We start from the raw sequence: 17,738 nt of genomic DNA on the forward strand, positions 1-17,738 counted from the left end.
GGAAGCAACTAAGATGTCCCTCAGTAGGTGAGGGATAAATATACTGTGGTACAATCATGCAATGGAATGTTTTTCATTTTAAAAAGAAATGAGCTACCAAGCCACAAAAAGATGTGGATAACCTTAAATGGTATTACAAAGTGAAGGAAGCCAATCTGAAAGGCTACATAAATATAATCCAACTATATAACATTCTGGAAAAGGGAAAACTATGGAGACAGTAAAAAGATCAATGGTTGCCAGGGGTTAGGGAAGAGGGAGAGATGAATGGCAGAGCACAGGAGTTTGGGGACAGTGAAACTTCTCAGTTTGATGAAGCCATGGTAGATACATGTCATTATACATTTGCCAAAGCTCATAGAATGTACAACACCAAGAGTTAAACTTAAGGTAAGATGTGATCGTTGGGCAATAAGAGGATTCATAGATTGTAACAAAATATACCACTCTGGTATGGGATGTCAATAGTATAGGAAATTGTGGGTGTGGGGACAAGGGATACATGGGAACTCTCTGTACTTTCCACTGTAAGTTGGAAATGCTCTAAAAAAATTTTTTTATTAAGTCAGTAAGGTCACAGGATATAAAATCAATATACAGAAATCCATTGCATTTCTATACACTAATAATGAAGTAGCAGAAAGAGAAATTAAGAAAACAATACCATTGGGGCGCCTGGGTGGCTCAGTCGGTTAAGCGTCCGACTTCAGCCCGGGTCACGATCTCGCGGTCCGTGAGTTCGAGCCCCGCGTCAGGCTCTGGGCTCATGGCTTAGAGCCTGGAGCCTGTTTCCGATTCTGTGTCTCCCTCTCTCTCTGCCCCTCCCCCGTTCATGCTCTGTCTCTCTCTCTGTCTCAAAAATAAATAAACGTTAAAAAAAAAAAAACTTAAAAAAAAAAAGAAAACAATACCATTTACAATTATACAAAAAATAATAAAATAAACTTAACGAAGGAAGTGAAAGACGTACTCTGAAAACTATAAAACATTGATGAAAGGAATTGAAGATGACACAAGTAGATATTTCTTGCTCATGGATCAGAATAACAAATATTGTTAAAATGTCCTACCCAAAGCAATCTACAGATTTAATGCAATCCCTGTCAAAATACCAATAGCATTTTTCATAGAACTAGAACAAATAATCCTAAAATTTGCATGGAATCACTAAAGACCCCGAATAGCCAAAGCAATCTTGAAAAATAAAAATAAAACTGGAGATATCACTATCCCAGATTTCAAGAAATACACAAAACTGTAGTAATCAAAACAGTATGGCACTGGCACAAAAATAAACACATGGGTCAATGGAACAGAATAGAGAGCTGAGAAATAAACTCACAATTATATAGTAAATTAATCTTCAACAAAGAAAGCAAGAATATGCAGTGGGAAAAAGATAGTCTCTTCAACAAATGCTGTTAGGAAAACTGGACAGCAACACGCATAAGTATGAAACTAGACCCACTTTCTCACGCCATATACAAAAAATAAACTCAAAATGGTTAAAGACCTAAATGTGAGACCTAAAACCATAAAAATCCTAGAAGAGAGCATAGGTAGTAATAGCTAAGATATTGGCCATAGCAACATTTTTCTAGATATGTCTCCTGAAGCAAGGGGGGGGGGGGGGAAGCAAAAATAAACTATTGGGACTACATCAAAATAAAAAGCTCTGGGGCGCCTGGGTGGCGCAGTCGGTTAAGCGTCCGACTTCAGCCAGGTCACGATCTCGCGGTCCGTGAGTTCGAGCCCCGCGTCAGGCTCTGGGCTGATGGCTCGGAGCCTGGAGCCTGTTTCCGATTCTGTGTCTCCCTCTCTCTCTGCCCCTCCCCCGTTCATGCTTTGTCTCTCTCTGTCCCCAAAAAAATAAATAAACGTTGAAAAAAAAAATTTAAAAACAAAATAAAAAGCTCTGCACAGTGAAGAAAACAATCAACAAAACTAAAAGACAACCTACTGAATGGGAGATGTTATTTGCAAATGACATATCCAATAAAAGGTTTGTATGCAAAATATATAAAGAACTTATAAAACTTAACACCAAATAACAATCCAATTTAAAAGCGGGCAGAAGACATGAGATTTTTGCTCTAAAGAAGACATATAAATGTCCAACAGATACATGAAAAGATGCTCATCATCACTCATCATCAGAGAAATGGAAATCAAAACCACAACGAGGGGCACCTGGGTGGCTTAGTCAGTTAAGCAGCCTACTTCAGCTCAGGTCATGATCTCCAGCTTGTGAGTTGGAACCTCATGTGGGGTTCTGTGCTGACAGCTTAGAGCCTGGAGCCTGCTTTGGTTTCTGTGTCTCCCTCTCTCTCTCTTCCCCTCCCTGCTCACGCTCTGTATCTCTCTCCTTCAAAAATAAATAAACATTAAAAATTTTTTTTAAAAACCCACAATGAGATGTAACCTCATACTTGTCAGAATGGCTAAAATCAAATCCATAAGAAACAAGTGTTGGTGAGGCTGTGGAGAAAAAGGAACCTTTGTGCCCTGTTGGGGGAAATGCAAACTGGTGCAGACACTATGGAAAATAGTACGGATGTTCCTCAAAAAATTAAAACTTACCATATGATCCAGTAATTCCACTACTGGGTATTTACCTATAGAATATGAAAAAACTAATTCAAAAAGATGTATGCACCCCTATATTTATTGAAGCATCATTTAAAATAGCCTAATTATGAAGCAGCCCAAGTGTCCATCAGTAGATGAATGAATAAAGGTGTGGTATAGGGGCTCCTGGGTTGCTCAGTGGATTGGGCATCTGACTTCGGCTCAGGTCATGATCTTGCTTCCGAATCTGTGTCTCCCACTCTCTCTGCTCCTCTCCTGCTCAGGCTCTGTCTATCTCTCTCTTAAAAAATAAACATTAAAAAAATATTTTAAAGAATATGTGGTATATATACACAATGGGATATTACAAATATTACATAATTTCACAAATATGTGGAATTTAAGAAACAGAAAAAAAAAGAAAGAAACAGAAAGAGAGAGATAAACCAAAAACAGGTTCTTATTTATAGAGAACAAACTAGTTACCAGAGGGGAGGTGGATAGGAGGATGGGTGAAATAGGTGAAGGGGATTAAGAGTGCACTTATCTTGATGAGCAATGAACAATGTAGAATATAATGTTGAATCACTATATTTTATACACTAATATAATACTGTATGTTAACTATACTGAAATTAAAATTTAAATAAATAAATTTCTCTGAAAAAAAAAAGGAATATGAAAACACTAATTCAAAAAGTCATATGCACCCTTATGTTTATTGCAGCATTATTTACAATAGCCAGATTATGGAAGCAGCCCAATTTCCATCAATAGATGAATGTATAAAGATGTAATATATATATATATATTATATATATACATATATATAATATATACACACACACACACACACATATATATATAATGGAAGATTACTCAGACATAAAAAAGAATGAAATCTTGCCATTTGCAGCAACAAAGGTAGATGTAGAGGGTATAATGCTAAGTGAAATAAGTCAGTCAGATAAAGACAAATACCATATGATTTCATTCATATGTGGAATTTGAGAAACAAAATAAATGAACAAAGAGAAAAAAAGAAACAAATCAAAAGCACACTCTTAACTATATAGAACCTCCTGATGGTTATTAGAGGGGAGGTAGGTGGAGGGACTGGTGAAATAGGTGAAGGGGATTAAGAGTACACTTATTATGATGAGCACTGAGTAATGTATAGAACTGTTGAATCACTATAGTGTACACTTTAAATTAATATAACACTGTGTGTTAACTATAATGAATTTAAATTAAACTTAAAAAAAAACTTACGATATCACCTCACATCAGTCAGAATGGCTAAAACCAAAAACACAAGAAACAACAGGTGTTTGTAAGGATGTGGAGAAAGGGGTACCCTCTTGCAATATTGGCGGGAATGCAAATTGGTGCAGCCACTCTGGAAAATAGTATAGAAGTTCCTCAAAAAGTTAAAAATAGAAATACCAAATGATCCAGCAGTTGCACTACTAGGTATTCACTCAACACAAAAATACAAACTCATATTTGTTTGTTTGTTTGTTTGTTTTTGAGAGAGAGACCAAGTGTGAGTGGAGGAGAGGCAGAGAGAGAGGGAGACACAGAATCTGAAGCAGGCTCCAGGCTCCAAGCTGATAGCACAGAGCCTGATACAGGGCTCAAACTCACAAACCATGAGATCTTGACCTGAGCTGAAGTTGGACACTTAACCAACTGAGCCACCCAAGCGCTCCCAAAAATACTAATTCAAAGAATATGTGTACTCCAATGTTTATAGCAGCATTATGTACCAGCCCAAGTGTCCATTGATTGATGAATGGATAAAAAAGATTTATGATTATACACACACACACACACACACACACACACACACACACACTGGAATATTACCCATCCATAAAAAAAAGAATGAAATCTTGCTATTTGCAATGATATAGATGGAGCTAGAGAGTATTATGCTAAGTGAAATAAAGTCAGAAAAAGACAAATACTATATGATTGTACTCATATATGGAATTGAAGAAACAAAACAAATGAGCAATGGGGAAAAAGAGAGAGAGAGATGCAAACCAAGAAATAGACTCTTCACTATAGAGAACAATCTGAGGGTTACCAGAAGGGAGATGAATGGGAAAATGGGATAAATAGATGATGGGGATTAAAGAGTACACTTGTTGTGATGAATTCAAGGTGTTACATGGAAGCGTTGAATCACTATATTGTACATCTGAAACTAGTATTACACTGTATGTTAACTAGATTTTAAATTAAAACTTTTTAAAAAGTTTTTTAATTATAAAGCACAGATAGAATTAGAAAATCTCTAATATTCAGCCTAATGAAATAGTTGATACAGGTAAAACTCATCAATGAATGAAACCACTAAATAGAAGGTTGTTGGAGAACATTGCAGTGAAGGGCTCAAACTGTCACTATCTGAACCTACTGATTAATCTTAGCATCAAGAGTAATGACACAATCAGACATGCTAGTCTCCTGATTTGACGCAATATGGCACCAACTCTTAAGAATTTTTGTCAAAAATATTGAGCCTGAGACCGTAACTTTGCCTCTCTTAGCCTGGTTTCCAATGACAGGAAAATGGAATAGAGGAATAAGTTAGATGATCCCATAAGGAACCAAACATTCAGAATGTGGGACATTCCACAAGACAACTCAACTAATTTATTCCTTAATTCAATGTCACATTTAAAAAAAAAGAGGACTGTACTAGATCAGTATTCTCACCAGAGATGATTTTGTCCTCAGGGGGACATTTAACAATGTCTGGAGACATTTTTGATTGTCTGAATGTGAGAATTGCTACTGGAATCTAGGAAGTAGAGGCCAAGGATGCTGCTAAACATCCTGAAATGCACAGGACTGCCCACACATGTAAGAATTATCTGTTCCAAAGCAATCCTAAAATTCATATGGAACCACAAAAGGCCCCGAATAGCCAAAGGAATTTTGAAGAAGAAGACCAAAGCAGGAGGCATCACAATCCCAGACTTTAGCCTCTACTACAAAGCTGTCATCATCAAGACAGCATGGTATTGGCACAAAAACAGACACACAGACCAATGGAATAGAATAGAAACCCCAGAACTAGACCCACAAACGTATGGCCAACTCATCTTTGACAAAGCAGGAAAGAACATCCAATGGAAAAAAGACAGCCTCTTTAACAAATGGTGCTGGGAGAACTGGACAGCAACATGCAGAAGGTTGAAACTAGACCACTTTCTCACACCATTTACAAAAATAAACTCAAAATGGATAAAGGACCTAAATGTGAGACAGGAAACCATCAGAACCTTAGAGGAGAAAGCAGGAAAAGACCTCTCTGACCTCAGCCGTAGCAATCTCTTACTCGACACATCCCCAAAGGCAAGGGAATTAAAAGCAAAAGTGAATTACTGGGACCTTATGAAGATAAAAAGCTTCTGCACAGCAAAGGAAACAACCAACAAAACTAAAAGGCAACCAACGGAATGGGAAAAGATATTTGCAAATGACATATCGGACAAAGGGCTAGTATCTAAAATCTATAAAGAGCTCACCAAACTCCACACCCGAAAAACAAATAACCCAGTGAAGAAATGGGCAGAAAACATGAATAGACACTTCTCTAAAGAAGACATCCAGGGGCGCCTGGGTGGCGCAGTCGGTTAAGCGTCCGACTTCAGCCAGGTCACGATCTCGCGGTCCGTGAGTTCGAGCCCCGCGTCGGGCTCTGGGCTGATGGCTCAGAGCCTGGAGCCTGTTTCCGATTCTGTGTTTCCCTCTCTCTCTGCCCCTCCCCCGTTCATGCTCTGTCTCTCTCTGTCCCAAAAATAAATAAACGTTGAAAAAAATTTAAAAAAAAAAAAAAAAAAAAAGAAGACATCCAGATGGCCAACAGGCACATGAAAAGATGTTCAGCGTCGCTCCTTATCAGGGAAATACAAATCAAAACCACACTCAGGTATCACCTCACGCCAGTCAGAGTGGCCAAAATGAACAAATCAGGAGACTATAGATGCTGGAGAGGATGTGGAGAAACGGGAACCCTCTTGCACTGTTGGTGGGAATGCAAATTGGTGCAGCCGCTCTGGAAAGCAGTGTGGAGGTTCCTCAGAAAATTAAAAATAGACCTACCCTATGACCCAGCAATAGCACTGCTAGGAATTTATCCAAGGGATACAGGAGTACTGATGCATAGGGGCACTTGTACCCCAATGTTCATAGCAGCACTCTCAACAATAGCCAAATTATGGAAAGAGCCTAAATGTCCATCAACTGATGAATGGATAAAGAAATTGTGGTATATATACACAATGGAATACTACGTGGCAATGAGAAAAAATGAAATATGGCATTTTGTAGCAACGTGGATGGAACTGGAGAGTGTAATGCTAAGTGAAATAAGCCATACAGAGAAAGACAGATACCATATGGTTTCACTCTTATGTGGATCCTGAGAAACTTAACAGGAACCCATGGGGGAGGGGAAGGAAAAAAAAAAAAAGAGGTTAGAGTGGGAGAGAGCCAAAGCATAAGAGACTGTTAAAAACTGAGAACAAACTGAGGGTTGATGGGGGGTGGGAGGGAGGGGAGGGTGGGTGATGGGTATTGAGGAGGGCACCTTTTGGGATGAGCACTGGGTGTTGTATGGAAACCAATTTGTCAATAAATTTCATATTAAAAAAAAAAATAAAAAGTATAATGCTAAAAAAAAAAAAAAAGAATTATCTGTTCCAAAACATCAATAGTGCCACTGCTGACAAACCCTGTACTAGAGGAGATTGAAAAGACACAACAATATAATTTTGTGTGTGCGTCTTACTTGGGTCCTGATTTAAAGAAACTCAAACCACAAAAAGACATTTTTGAGACCACTAGGGAAATTTGAACATAGGCTGGGTATTAGATGATACTGAAGAATTATTGTTGAGTATGCTATTGGTATTGTATATGGTATGTAAGAAAATATCTATAATTTTCAAGGATGCACACCAATGTATGTAGGGATAAAATGGTATGATGTCTAGGATCTTCTTTAAAACATATCAGCCTAAGGGTGCCTGGTGGCTCAGTGGGCTAAGCATCCAACTTTGGCTCAGGTTATGATCTCACGGTTCATGGGTTACAGCTCCGCATCAGGCTCTGTGCCAAGAGGTCAGAGCCTGGAGCCTGCTTCAGATTCTTTCTCCCTCTCTCTGTGCCCCTCCCCTGCTCACACTCTATCTCTCTCTCAAGAATAAGTAAACATTAAGACATTTTTTTAATAAAATAAAATTAAAAATAAAAATAAAATATTTCAGGCCAAAAAAATAGATTACATATTACTGTTGACAAAATACTGCTAAGTTTATTTTTTTTATTACTTTTTAATTTTTTTTAACGTTTATTTATTTTTGAGACAGAGAGAGACAGAGCATGAATGGGGGAGGGTCAGAGAGAGGGAGACACAGAATCCGAAACAGGCTCCAGGCTGTCAGCACAGAGCCGGACACGGGGCTCGAACTCACGGACTGCGAGATCGTGACCTGAGCCGAAGTCGGCCGCTCAACCGACTGAGCCACCCAGGCGCCCCAAAAATACTGTTAAGTTTAGATCTTGGTGATTGCTTTGTGAGAATTCCCTATATATGTGTGTATATTGATAAAACTTTTCATTTAAACACAAAGAATATTCTTCAGAAAGAAAGATTTAACCCAGCAGGAAAAAAAGAATAGGCAAGAAACAATGAATGTTGTTCATTGAGGAATCCTATTGGACTATGAGAACCCTCTGTTGAGATTGGAATGCACGTGGTAAAGATGCTGGTGCTCAGACAGATTCTCAAACGAGCTGCATGGTGGCCAGACACTTTCAATCACAGTTCAGTGAGAAGAAACAAGATCTCCCTGCTCACCAAAACATACTATATCTGAAAAAATATATGTATATTTTACTGGGTTCATTCTAGTTCAGAAGCTATGGCTATACATATTTGATAAAGAACAAGACTTTTCTCACTTCATTTTTGTAGTAGAGGCTTTTGAGAAATTGGAACACTATAAAAATTTTTAGTATCGGGAGAAACCACTGAGCTAACAAGGAAGGAATCTTCTAGTGTGCCTCTTGTTTCTCTATATTTTCAAAGAAACTATCATTTTTTTACATCTCAATTAATTTGATGACTGTACCTCTCAGAATATTAGGGACAAGATGGTTTTCTATTTGTGATTTTCCCTGGCTTGTTATCGTGCAAAGTCCAGACACGTCTGACCTCATTAGTGTGGGTGCAGTGATGGGTGTGTTCTTCATGATTGGTAGTGACACTGGTGGAAAGTCAAAGCCATACTTTCACTGGCCAAATGGAATCCTACTGTCTGCTGGAAAGCAGCTATGGAAAAAAATCATTCACTTGTATTGCATGACAGAGGTATGGATCACAGCATGAGTGATTTTCAGTGGTTAGTGGGCTGCATCATCCACACCAAAATGGTACATCCAAGTTCTATTCCCTGGTACCTTTGAATGCAACCTTATTTGAAATAGGGTCTTTGCAGATGTAATTAACTTAAGAATCTTGGGGTAAGATCATTCTAGATTTAGGATGAGCCCTAAATCCCATGGCTGTGTCCTTATAAGAGAAAAGAGAAGAAGATTAGAGACACAAGTGAGATTGCCATGTGAAGATGGAAGCAGAGATTGGAGTTATACAGCTACAAGCCAAGTAACACCAAGGATTGCTAGCCATCACCAGAAGATAAGAGTGAGGCTTGGAATGAATTCTCTCTCAGAGCCTCCAGGAGGAACCAACCCTCCCCAAACCCTGATTTTGGACTTCTGGCCCCAAGACTGTGAGAGAAATTTCTGTTGTTTTAAGCCACCCAATTTGTGCTAATTTCTTATGAAGGCGCAAGAAACTAAAACAATTGATATGGGGCAGATTCTCACAGAAAGAAACTGATGAATTAGGGGTGCCTGGGTGGCTCAGTCGGTTAAGCATCCAACTTTGGCTCAGGTCATGATCTCATGGCTTGTGGGTTCAAGTCCCGTATCAGGTTCTGTGCTGACAGCTCAGACCCTGGAGCCTGCCTCCGATTCTGTGTCTCCCTCTCTCTCTGCTCCTCCCCCCGTTCACACTGTATCTCTCTCAAAAATAAACGTTAAAATTTTTTAAATTAAAAAATAAAATAAAATAAAGAAAAACAATCGTTATTTAAAAAAAAAAAGAAAGAAAGAACCTGATGAATTAAAACAAATGATTCAGAGTCTCAGATAGTTTCTATTTGGTCATTCATTCATTCATTTTCTCATTCATTCATCAAGTATCCATTTATTTTTTTTTTAAATTTTTTTTTCAACGTTTATTTATTTTTGGGACAGAGAGAGACAGAGCATGAACGGGGGAGGGGCAGAGAGAGAGGGAGACACAGAATCGGAAACAGGCTCCAGGCTCTGAGCCATCAACCCAGAGCCTGACGCGGGGCTCGAACTCCCGGACCGCGAGATCGTGACCTGGCTGAAGTCGGACGCTTAACCGACTGCGCCACCGAGGCGCCCCTCCATTTATTATATACTTGGCTCTAAAACATAAACTGGTACTTTTTAAATTCATTGACACATTCTAATCTAGAGTATATTTGGTTACTGCTAACTTCTTTGGTGGGAAAGTTTATTATAGATATTTTGTACTTCATTTGAAAGAGCTGTTATCGTCTGGATTCTTGTAAGTTATCTTTGCATTCCACCTAACAGTTGGCTAACAAAAGGCAATAACAAGAAGTAAAATGAGACTTTTCTGTTTTCTCATAATTTCATCTAAGGCTACAAAGTTGAAGATAAAGGGCAATAAATACTCCCACATTGGGAGGATAGGTGCTAGATACATCTTTGCAGGATATACAAAAAGATAAAAAACCCTTATCGCATAATCTACATATGAGAAAAGAAACTTGTCAGCAAAGGAGTCATTGAAAGGGATTCATAGAAGCAAAGGATGCTGAGATTTTTTTCTCTTGGGAATATTCTTTATAGCTGTGCTACATGTACACTGCACAACTACAGGGGGCACCATTCACCCCACAGTCATCAGAGATTTATATAGTGTTATAACAATTTTCCAGCAGATGGCAGTGAAGTATCTTGAGGAGTAATGTCCTTCTGCTAACTCACACAAGGTCATATAGGCTAATGAAGGCTCTGCTCTTTTTCCTCCTCCCTTACACTCTCCCTCAAGCCAAGTACACAGAATTCTAAGAGAATCTTCACAGATATTGGGATAGCCTGCAACAAGAGAGACTAGCATCTCATTCTTTGAATGAAACCTGGCTGAGTTATAGAAACTCTTAGGCCTACCCCAGGCTACTTACTATCAGAGCAGAGCCTGGGAGACCTGAGAGAACTTGATAAGGATCCCAGGAGTCTTAGGCCTAGTGCCTGTTCTTGTCTGGAGAAGTCTGAAGGCAGGAGACTGGCTAGAACTACCATGACAACAAGACAAGGATAGGGGCATCAGAGCTGGTTACACTGCACTTCAACCACTTGGCATGCCAAGAGCACATGAATTCCTTGAGCCAAATTGACACCCTAGCTACAGGTAGCCAGGTATGAACTGTCTGAAAGAACTTTGTCTGAAGAAACTGACCACTGAGACAGCTGCTCCACCCTCCCAACCCCCTCCCCTGGCCCCCTCCCTCCCCTAATGTACACCTAGAGACAGAGAAGGTGAGGGGAGATCACCAAAGTATACCCAGAGAAAAGATTACCTTTGGCATAAAAAGCTGTGTGGAAGTCCACCACAGGTTTGCCAAAGAACCCATAAAAGTGTTCTACAGAGGAGAGACATTTGATCACAGAGGGCATTCCACAGCTAAGAGAAAACTAAAAATGGTACCAGTCTTAGCCCATTTACCAGTCACCCATTCATCCCTACCTACCCTTGAAGAGCCAGAAGCTGCAAAAAGGCAGAAGGGGAAAGAAAAGTAAAAATAAACCATATTCTGCCTTCTTTTCCTCAGTGTGGGTTCCCAATTCACCAATCAAGCCTAAGGAATTGCTACTCACTGCATAACCTTTTGTTCTGTCTGAAGAGAACCTAGACTTTTATTTGGTGGTCTCTTCTCCCCATGTAATTCATGTGCATTAGGGGAAGCTAACATCCTAACAATAACCCACTCTCTACCACCCCAGAACTAGTTCTTATACTCTGACAACTATTAAACATTGTTCAAAGAAATTTTTGAATATCTAAATAAATAGAAAGACATCTCATGTTCATGGATCAGAAGGCTTAATACTGTTAAAAGAAAGCAATTCTCCTCAATTGATCTACAGTTTAAACAAAATTCCTGTCAAAATCCAAACTGGCTTTTTTGTAGAAATTAACAAGTTGATCCTAAATTTCATACAGAAATGTAAGGATCCCAGAATCACCAAAACAATCTTAAAGAAGAACAAAGTTGGAGGACTCACACTCTGATTTCAAAATTTACTACAAAGCTATAGTACTCAAGACAATGTGGTATTGGTATAAGAATAGGTATATAGGGGGTGCCTGGGTGGCTCAGTCATGATCTCGTGGTTCATGAGCTCGAGCCCCACATCAGGTTCTGTACTGACACCTTGGAGCCTGGAGTCTACTTCAGATTCTGTGTTTCCCTCTCTCTCTGCATCACCCCCCACCCCCCGCCCTGCACGTGCTCTGTCTCTCTCTCTCAAAAATAAAATAAAAACATTTAAAAAAAAAAAAAGAATAGGGGCACCTGGGTGGCTCAGTCGGTTAAGCGTCCGACTTCAGCTCAGGTCATGATCTCACGGTCCTTGAATTCAAGCCCCGCGTCAGGCTCTGTGCTGACTGCTCAGAGCCTGGAGCCTGTTTCCGATTCTGTGTCTCCCTCTCTCTCTGACCCTCCCCCGTTCATGCTCTGTCTCTCTCTGTCTCAAAAATAAATAAACGTTAAAAAAAAATTAAAAAAAAAAAGAATAGGTATCTAGATCAGTAGGGTAGAATTGAAAGCACAGGAATATATTCTCACATTTACCATCAATTGATTTTCTACAGGATGCAAAGACAATCCAATTGGAAAAGAACAGTCTCTTCAACAAATGATGTCAGGACAACTGGATATTCACATGAAAAGAATGAAATTGGATCACTTCCTCACACCATATACAAAATTAGTTTAAGATAGATCATGGACACAAGTACAGGAGCTAATAATTATAAAAATTCATAGAAGAAAACATAGCAGTAAATCTTCATGACCTCAGATTTGGCAATGGTTTTTTAGACATGACACCAAAGCACACATGACAAAAGAAAAAAATAAATTGGGCTTCTGAAGATTAAAAACCTTTGTGCCTCAAAGAATATCATCAAGAAAGTGAAAAGACAACCCACAAAATGGGGTAAAGTAATGTAAATTACATATTTGATAAAGAACTTGCATCAAATATATAAAGAACTCTTAAAACTTAATAAAAAGAAAACAACCCAATTTAAAAATGGGCAAATGATATAAACATTTCTCCAAAGAAGACATAATGGTCCACAAATACATGAAAAGATGCTCAATATCATTAGCTATGTGGAAATGCGATTTGCATATGGAAATACAAATGAAAACCACAATGAAATACTGCTTCAAAAAATGGCCACTAGGATGACTATAATGACTATAATTTTAAAAAGACAGATGATAATTATTGATGAGGATGAAGAGAAATTGGAACATTTATACATTGCTGGTGAGAACATAAAATAGTGCAGACATTTTAGAAAACAGTCTGGCAATTCTTCAAAAGATTAAGCATTAGAATTATCACATAACCAGCAATTCTGCTCCTATGTATACACTCAAGAGAAATGAAAAATATGTCCATAGGAAAACTTATACACAAATGCTCACAGCAGAATTATATATAATAACCAAAAAGCAGAAAAAATCCAACTATCCATTAACTGAATGAATAGATAAATAAAATGTGACAATGCATACAATGGAATAATATTCAATCATAAAAAGGGGTGAAGTACTGATATATGCTACAACATGAGTAAACCTTGAAAACTTTTATGTAAAGGAAGCCAGTCACAAAAACCTACATAATGTATGATCCCATGTATATGAAATATCCAGAATAGGCTAATCTATAGAGGTATAAAGTAGATTAGAGGTTGCCTAGGACTGGGGGCTTAGGGAGAAATGGGAAATGACTGCTAATGAGAACAGGGTTTTTAGCAGGAGATGAAGTGAAAATGCTCTAAAACTGACCATGGTGATGGTTGGATAACTGTGAATATACTACTAAGAACCACTCATTTGTTCACTTTAAATAGGTAAATTATGTTAATTATATCTCCATAAAAATTATATATATATAAGTTTTTATGTCCATCCCTAGAGATTGCAATTTAATTGTATTGGAGCATCAGGATTTTTAAAAATTTCTCAGGTAATCCAAATGTTCAGCAAAGCTTGAGAACCACTGATCTGAACTAATCATAGTAACTTCCCAGAGATTGGTTTAGACATGGACATATGTACAACTCTTGACAAGATATAAGAAGTTTGCTTGAGGTTTCCAGGACAGCTTTCTACAAGAGTTAAAGGAAAAGAAGCCTTCTCCTTTTTTGAGGATTATGTCTGGAATTGCAGCAAGTATTTTGTAACCATGAAAGGAGTTAATCCAAGAACAAATCTGACATATAAGGATGCAGAAAAAAAAGACGTAAAAGAACCTGGGACCTCGACTACTTAATTCAGCTGCTGAGTTGCACAATCCTTGAGTCACCTGAATTCTGGACTTCTTATAATGTGAGATCTATCTCCTTATTTTTCAAATCTCTTTGAGTTTTCTGTTACTTGCAGACCAGAGTACCCACACATATTGAGGAACATTTAAGGAGCAAATGAAGACCAACCTACAAAAGAGAAGGAGAAGGAATGGACAAAGAAGTAGATAGAAAATCAGGAGAGTATAGTATCGTAAAAGCCAAATACAAGAATAGTTTAAGGAGGAAGGAATAATCAATGTTGTAAAGTGTTTCAAAGCAGTTAAGATGAGGTTGAAAGTAGTGTGAACCTGTAGGTTCATAGCCTTCTCGGGAGCTTTCCTGATGTTATTCGAATTGCTCCCATGTGCATGTAGAGGTCATGGAGAGACCAAAGAAAGAAGCAGGCCATTCTTGGTAGGCCATTCCTGGTAGGTGGCAATTTTAATAATAGCAAAGGGAAGTTGCATATGAGGCTGGTCTTGGGTGGCAGCAAGATAAATGGATCCCTAGAGGCATCCTCCAAATCTTAAAAGTTTATGAAAAGGTGCTGGCTGGGCTCAGTCACATGTACCATGCAGGTATACATCATATCACCATCTCAAGGCTATGTCCTTGGAGCAGCCTCTGGGAGTGGGAAAAGCAAACAGAATACACATTTCAAGGACAGGGGAGGAGAGGGTAGGGAATGAGGAGCCTCTAAGCACCCAGGTCCAGCTCACAGGTCAATCAATAGTCATGTCTTTTTTTATCACATTTCCCAACACTCCACCCTTTTTTTAAAAATTTTAAGTTTATTTATTTTGAGAGAGAGAGAGAGAGCACATGCATGCACTATGAGTGGGGGAGGGGCAGAAAGACAGGGAGAGAGAGAATCCCTGGTCACGGGGGTTGATCCCACGAAGCATGAGATCATTACCTGAGCTGAAATCAAGAGTCAGAGGCTCAACCAACTGAGCCACCCAGGCGCCCCCTTCATAGTCCACCCTTGTGACCAGCTCTTGTGATTTCATATATACCCCTCTTGTGAGCAGTCAGCAAGGGTTTTTATTAGCATGAAGGTGGCTCTTCTGGTGGCTATCTGGCTGTGTTGGAGGCAGATGCCACAGCAACAATACAAGCACATATAAGAGAAAACATAGGTTAAGACTATAATTTTTAAAGTCATTGACAACTTTCTCTACCAAGAGCCCCAGGATCCAAACCATCAATTTATTAAATCTCCTGGCTGGGGGTTGAATCATTCAGAGCATTTACTTGTGTCCTCATGTGACTTAATGAAGATTAAGATGAAGATGATACAATAGCAGACTCATCAGATAAGAGTATATAACATACTGTTTGGATAATGAATGGGACAGGTGCCTCCTTGTGCGACAGTAACAATGTCTAAAGCCATTCTATTTGGAAGGCAGCTTTTCTCATTAGAGTCATTTCAGTGGTTACTGGGACAAGTTTTGTTGGCTCATTCAGGGCTTGCTGAGTGAATGTAGTAAGAGTTTCTATGTGTGCTATAATATCCTCCAGGCCTGCATAGGGAACAAACACAGTGACCAAACAATCACATTATGAAAAACTGTCTATTTGGCCTTGGGAAGAGTGAGGTTGGCAGCTTCAGAATCTTAGCTTGGTTGTACATACCATATAAGTATTGTCAGGCATGAGGAGATCGACTAAGGATGGGATATGCCAAACCAGGACCCATATCTTCTCCTCTCTCTCAAGGTGTATTTTCTACTTCAGGCAGAGTGTATTTTAACAAGTCCAGCTTGTAGCTGGACGGTGGGATCCCAGTGGAGATTGAGGAGAGCCCCCTCACCCAAGGGTGTGAAGTAACTCACCAACTTTGGCCACATGTCCCACTGCAAATTTGTGCTGTCTCTTTAAGGCTGGAGACTCCACCCCCTAATGCCCTCCTGGCTTTCCCTGCTGATTTTTTTATATTCCAGGCTTTAAGTCCCATTGGTTGTAAGAACTCACAAAATTCAGCCTCTCTTACTTTCAAAGCCAAATATTATGGGGATTTGTCTTCCCCATGTGGGCTCCCCAGTGTAAAAGTCTATTTTTGCCCTTGTCTGTGCCGCCAGCTCCCTATCTACGTTGGATGGCCATGATCTATTTCTCTCCCAAACCATGTCTTCACCCTTTCTACCTTCCTTGAGGTGGCCTCTTCTCCCCTTAGTTGTGGAGTTTGTTCTGCCAGCCTTCAGATTATTTTCTGGGTTATTTACACTGATGTGAGTGTTATCTAGTTGTATCCATAGGACAAGACAAACTTAGGATTCTACTCCACCATCTTCCCAGCCTCTCTCCTCTGTATATAGGATTTAATTTCTCTAATCTCCTAATGGTGTCAGCCTGGCTTGCACCAAAGCAGGAAAAAGCTTGGGTTAGGCCAGAGTCAGTGTCCATATAAACCAGAGTATATTTAAATCCTTCATTCAGAGGAAGGGTGTCAGTATAATGAATTTGCCAATTACCTACCAGTTGAAAACTCTGGTATATGGACCCACATTCTTTTTGGCAGTTGCCTTGAGTGGTATTTAGAATACACAGGACAGGTTGTTATTGTACTAACCATTTCACTGTACTTCAAGAGCAAGCCAGCACCCCTGGCATTATGTCCTTTCATTTGAGCATTGTGATGTCCATTTTTTCTATGCACTCAATCTGTTGTATCTACTAAAGGATCAGTAGATAAAGCTTGTACCAAGCTAAAGCATCACCTTACCAGCAGTTGCCAATGCCTTATGAGTTGAGACATGGAAAACAGTGAGGACTGCCTTGGACTCTTGCAGATGAACCCAAATGTCTATAAGGGCTTATTCATAGGCCATAAAGACTTATTCATAATCATCAATCCCTTGGTTTTCTATTATCCAAGCCATAGGGTTAATCCCCTTAGAATAGCTGAGCTGTCAGTGTAAAGGGTTAATGGCCAGGGTTCATGAGTGATCACCAGCCAGACTGCTTTGAGTTTAGCCCACTGGCTGCTGCATTGGCTACTATGTGAGAGGCCCTACCTGGAGGAGCACTATGTACACTGCTAGGAGCTGTTGCTCTGTGGGGATATATCAAGTATTTGTCCCCTTCCATAATTGGGTCCAAAATCCTAGAGGTATTTTCCCATTCTGTTGTTTTTGCTGTGGTGCCTACCCATGTTTTTTGGACTCACAGATATATTTAACTCAAATGTTAGCCCTACTTGGGAAATGCCCAGAGCTTTAATCTGTTTCATTAGTATTTTTGTCTGCTCAAAGACCACTTGTTGTTTTAATCCCCAATCCCACATGTGCCCTTTCTTTACCAAAAGGCATGAGGAATGGAAGCATTGTGCCAGGTGGGGAATAAAAGTGCTCTAAAACCCCCAAATCCCTACCAAGGTTTGCATTTATTTTACCCTCTTATGGTTGGACAGGCTTGCACCTTAGCAATCACA

General features: G+C 39.3%; 1 long non-coding RNA gene across 2 annotated transcripts in view; it reads left to right on the forward strand.

The window, feature by feature from the left end:
- LOC115515928 overlaps positions 1-17,738 on the forward strand; it is a 71,592-nt gene that overhangs the window by 34,733 nt on the left and 19,121 nt on the right. Inside the window, exon 4 of one of the 2 annotated variants that reach the window (XR_003969444.1) lies at positions 12,587-12,788. The exons of the other annotated variant lie outside the window; for it this stretch is intronic. This is a non-coding gene — a long non-coding RNA (uncharacterized LOC115515928). Of the gene's footprint in view, positions 1-12,586; positions 12,789-17,738 lie in introns of those variants that run through there. 2 annotated transcript variants of the gene reach the window in all.

The sequence above is a fragment of the Lynx canadensis genome, chromosome B3 (assembly GCF_007474595.2).
Source record: "Lynx canadensis isolate LIC74 chromosome B3, mLynCan4.pri.v2, whole genome shotgun sequence".
In the NCBI taxonomy this organism is placed as follows: Eukaryota; Metazoa; Chordata; class Mammalia; order Carnivora; family Felidae; genus Lynx; species Lynx canadensis.